Consider the following 5,550-nt stretch of genomic DNA (forward strand, 5'->3'; position numbering starts at 1 on the left):
AAAACTACCAAAATAAAAACAATAAGCAAAGTGTTGGTAGTCTTTTTTTCACACAGGAAGAATGTATATAAAAAGTGTGCATAAAATGTGCATGCAATGCTACCACCTGGCAACTTGAACGAGACAGTGTCCTCATTGGCAGAAAAATAAAAGAAATAACAGAGCAAAGGATAGAGGACACCTGAGTGACGGGCTGAAACTAGACCTGCAAATTAATCAACTAGAAGAAGGAAACATAAAAACTAATAAAAGAAAAGAAAAATACAAGTGGTAGTGTAGAAAAATAGAACTTGATTGAACATTGTAAACCGAAGCTACAAGAGTGATCTCCTCAGGTTGGTCTACCCTCTCCACATAATGCTTCAACCGTTGTCCATTAACTCAGAAAACTCTCCCATCGGTTGGATCCTCAATCTCAACAGCACCGTTGAGAAAGACTCGCTTCACCACAAATGGACCTGTCCATCTAGATCTCAGCTTTCTTGGGTGGAGATGCAAATGGGAATCATAAAGATGCACCCATTGGTTTGGCTCAAAATTCTTATGATCTATTTATCACGAGCCACTCTTAGTCTAGCCTTGTAGATCATAGAATTATCATATGCATCGTTCCTCAGTTCTTCTATCTCTGACAACTGTAACTTCCTTTGAATACCTACAACATTTAAATCAAAATTAAGTGCTTTAATAGCCCAATAAGCTTTATGCTCAAGCTCTATAGGTAAATGCCACGTTTTCCCATAAATGAGTTGGTATGGCGACATCCCAAGGATAGTTTTGTGAGTAGTATGGTACACCCAAAATGCATCAGAAAGGCATAAAAACTAATCTTTGCGGTTCGGGTTAACCGTCTTTTCCAAAATTTGCTTGACCTCCCTATTTGCTAACTCAGCTTGCCCATTGGTTTGTGGATCGTAAGCATTTGACACCTTGTGAGTAACGTCGTACCTATGCATCAAAGTTTCAAAAGAACGATTACAAAAATGTGCCCCTTGATCACTAATAGTCACACGTGGCATACCATACCTAGATAACACATTTTCTTATAAGAACTTAACAACAATTTTATTATCATTAGTACGTTAGGGCATAGCTTCAACCCATTTAGACACATAGTCAATAGCAAGAAGAATATAAAGATAGCCAAAAGAAGGTGAAAATGGCCCTATGAAATTAATACCCTAACAATCAAAAATCTCGATAACCAGAAAAGGGTCAAGGGGCATCACGTGACGACGAGTTAATGTACCTAGCTTCTGGCACCTATCACAAGAACGACAAAAAGCATTAGTATCCTTAAACAAAGTATGCCAATAAAGACCACTTTGCAAAACCTTTACCGTAGTCTTCTTCATAAAAAAATGGCCACTACAAACTTCAGAATGACAGAAATTAAGGACACTATTAATCTCACCTTCTGAAATACAAGGCCTCATGATTTGGTCAAGGAAATACTTAAACAAATAAGGATCACCCCAATAAAAATTTCTTACCTCAACCAAGAACTTGCGCTAATCTTGTGCATTCCAATTTGACAAAACTTCACCTGAAACCAAGTAGTTAACAAAGTAGGCATACCATGGCACTTGGCTAATTGGCTAATGGTGAACAAATGCTCATTGGGGAAGTCATCTCGAATGGGTGGCCCATCATCAGTAGAATTATTGAACTCCAATCGAGACAAGTGATCAGCCACTACATTTTCAACACCCTTCTTATCCTTGATCGTTAGATTAAATTCCTACAAAAGCAAAACCCACCTAATCAAGCGAGCCTTAGAATCCTTCTTAGAAAGAAGGTGCTTAAGAGCTGCATGGTTAGTAAACACAGTAATAGGCGAACCAGTAAGATAAGCATGGAATTTATTTAAAGCAAAAACAACAGTTAGTAACTCATTTTCATTTGTAGAATAATTCCTTTGAGCACTATTAAGAGTTCTACTAGCATAATAAATAACAAAGGGCTTCCCATCCCTTCGTAGGCCTAAAACAACTCCCACAACATAGTTACTAGTATCACACATAGTCTCAAATGGAAGGTTCTAATCCGGTGACTGCATGTTCGGTGTAGTGGTTAGCTTAGTGATGAGTGTTCTAAAGGCTTCTTCACACTCTAGGGTCCAATCGAACTCAATATCTTTGACTAGGAGGTTACATAATGGTCAGGCTATAGAAGAAAAATTCTGTATGAACCTCTTGTAAAAACTAGCATGTTCGAGAAAAGACTGGACATCTCTTACCGTTTTGGGTGTGAGTAATTTAGAGATTAACTCCATTTTGGCTTTGCTAACCTCTATTCCCCTTTTAGACACGATATGTCGCAAAACAATATCTAAAGTCACCATGAAATGGCATTTCTCCCAGTTAAGCACAAGTCCTTTTTCTTCACACCTAGTCAAAACTGCTTTCAAGTTAAGTAGGCATGAATCAAAAGAATCACAAAAAATAATCAAATCATCCATAAAAACTTCCATGCATTTTTCAACCATATTAAAAAACACACTAAGCATGGAACGTTGAAAAGTAGTTGGAGCATTACATAAACCAAATGGCATCCTACGGAAAGCATTGGTACTAAAAGGACATGTAAACATAGTTTTATCTTGATCTTCTAAAGGCTATCTCAATCTGATAATAACCTGAAGAACTATAAAAAAGCAATAGAAATGATGGCCAGCCATACGTTCTAAGATTTGGTCAATAAATGGCAATGGAAAATGATCTTTCTAGGTGCTGCATTAAGTCTCCTAGTCAATGCACATACGCCACCCAGTCACTACCCTAGTAGGAACAAGAACTCCTTCCTCATTTTCAACTACTGTGACCCCTGATTTCTTTGGCACAACCTGTGTAGCACTAACCCATTTACTGTCAGATATAGGATATACGATTCTCGTGTCTAACACTTTTAAGACATCATTTTTAACAACTTCTTTCATTATTGGGTTCAATTTTCTTTGGGGGTCTCTATGTGGGATAGCTCCTTATTCTAAATGAATTCTATGGGAACATATCAGTGGGCTTATACCTTTAATGTTAGCCATGGTCCAGCCTAGTGCATCCTTATGTTCTCTTAACAGATTCATCAATGTCTCATCCTGCTCAATACTAAGTTTAGAAGATATTATAAAAGGAAATGTATCACCTGGCCCAAAAAATGCATGTTTTAATCCTTTAGGGAGTGGGGATAACTCTACTTTAGGTGTATCCATTGAAGATGGCTTCAGCTAGTCTCTTTCATGTGTCAACTCCTCCAAGTGTGGTTTCCAAAACTTCTTCTACTTATCTTGCATATGACTAGAAATAGAAGAAACATTAGAAACATCATTAATAGGATAAAACAAAAATTCAGAATTCAAATCAGAATCACAGAGGAGATATTCTAAAGATTCAAAATATGTATCTTATCCTGCTCAGTACTAAAGATACTTTGCAATGAGAGAGTCTATCATGTAGGTATGATTGCACACGTCCTCGTCTCAGAGCTGCTTCCCAATATGAAAAATGTTCACCTCAAGAATCATATTCCCAAATGAAAGCTTCATCAAACCATTCCTACAATTAATAAGAGCATCGGCTATAGCAAGGAATGACCTTCCTAAAATAAGCGAAATCTTCGACTCATTGTCAACCATAGATTGAGTATCTACAACCAAAAAATCAATAGGATAAAGAATTTATCAATATGAAGCAAAACATCTTCTACTTCCCCCCCTCGGTTTCCAAATAGAATGGTCAGCCAGCTGTAACACCACGAACGTGGGTTTTATCTCTCCAAGACCTAATTGCAAGTAAACTGAATAAGGCATTAAATTTACATTTTCTCCTAAGTCCAAGAGAGCTTGGCCGAACTCTTGTGTCCCAATATGGTAGGCAATTGTGGGGCACCCTGGATCTTTGTACTTTGGCGTCATTCTTTGCTCAATCGCTACACTTACCTATTCTATCAGAAATGCAGTTTTCTTGACATGGTGTCTCCTTTTCATGGTGCATAGATCCTTGATAACCTTGGCATAAGCTAGTACTTACTTAATCACATGCAACAAAGGTAGATTAATCTTAACTTCTTTCAAATGTTCCAAAATCTCACATTGGTTGTTTAAAATTTTTCCTCCAGATTTGAGAGCTTGGGGAAAAGGCACTTGGATCATAACATCATTTCCAGGTTCTTTTGAGGGAGCATCTTTAGTTTCACATGGAGTGGTGACATTTGTGCAAGGTGGATTCGGAAAAGGCCCATCTAAAACCTTACTACTATGAGTAGTGATGGCATGGGCCCCTTTGATGTTCTCCAGATCAGAGGTGGATTCCTGTACCTTATGTACCCCCTTCGGATTGGTCTGAGGCTGAGATGGAATTTTACCTCTCTCTTGTACAATAAGAGCATTTGTTAGCTTAGTTATCTGGCTCTTGATATCATTGTTCTCTTCAACCACCTGCATAAGAACAGATTCAAACTTTTGGTTAGTTTTATTTTGTGCCTCCATAAATGCTTGAAGTGTTTCCTCTAAAGGATTCCTATTCAGTCAACATTATATTGAGGTGCAAGATGAAATTTGGATGGTTCCTCTAGCTAGGATTATAGGTCTCTGAATAGGGTGAGAAAGGTTTCCTATACATCCCTAAGGCATTACGTTGTTCTTCATAAACCTCTCTCATCTCACCTTAGGCTGGGCAATCCTGAGCTAAGTGATCCAATCCCCCACAGACAAAACATGAAGTTTGAGTTTCTACCCTGGCAATCATGTGGGTGACTTTATTATTTCTCATCTTTAAGATATCAAGTTCCCTAGTTACAACTTCTAATTGGGATTTGAGGTTGTCTTCCTCTCTAAGATGGTAAATCTCGGTTGGACGTGACCTATTAGTACTATCAGTGGCACTAGGTCCAGTCCATGTGTGACCTATTAGCTCTTTCTTTCAGGGAAAAAGGGAAATTTTTCAACCTAACAATGTCTGTAATATCAACTCGGTAATGGAAGGTGGCCACTACCTCTTCAAATTCCCTAATATGCTCATATGGATTCTCATTGTCTAAACCATGGAAATTAGGCAAGAGTTGGACGATTCCAAGTTTGAACTCAAATTGTGGTGTATTCGGAGGGAACATGATGCATGATGGTGTGGCTGTTTGGGTGTAGTGCAGGTAGTCTTTTAAAGACCTAATTGAGTTGTCATCGTGTTGACTCATGGTTTTAGAATCAGAGGAAGAACTAGATGAAGTAGATGCTACTTCTTCTTCAGGGAGTGGTGGTGGGTTTATTCGTATATGTCTAGCAAATTTCCCTCTTTTGTCCCTTGGTCTATTCATATACCCTAAGCTCTTAATTTTTTTTAACATACAAAAAGAAGAAAAGAAAAAAGAGACCAAGAAAATAAAATGAAACTAAAGAAAACAAAACAAATAAAAGAAATAAAAGAGAAGTAAAGAATGTTCAAACTTTAGTTGTTGGTTTGGATTCCATGGCAACGGTGCCAAATTTTGTGTCTTGCCCAAAAATTATTACCCTTGGCTAAGCGGTCATTGATGCATAGCTTTAGGTGTCGAAAC

At 37.9% G+C, this 5,550-nt stretch overlaps 1 pseudogene; it reads right to left on the bottom strand.

Annotated features, from left to right (window-relative positions):
* Window positions 1-548: 548 nt before the first annotated feature.
* Window positions 549-5,310, bottom strand: LOC148852954 (uncharacterized; annotated as a pseudogene).
* Between the last annotated feature and the right edge of the window lie 240 nt (window positions 5,311-5,550).

The sequence above is a fragment of the Nelumbo lutea genome, chromosome 5 (assembly GCF_056320005.1).
Source record: "Nelumbo lutea isolate HS-2025 chromosome 5, American lotus-T2T, whole genome shotgun sequence".
NCBI lineage: Eukaryota > Viridiplantae > Streptophyta > Magnoliopsida > Proteales > Nelumbonaceae > Nelumbo > Nelumbo lutea.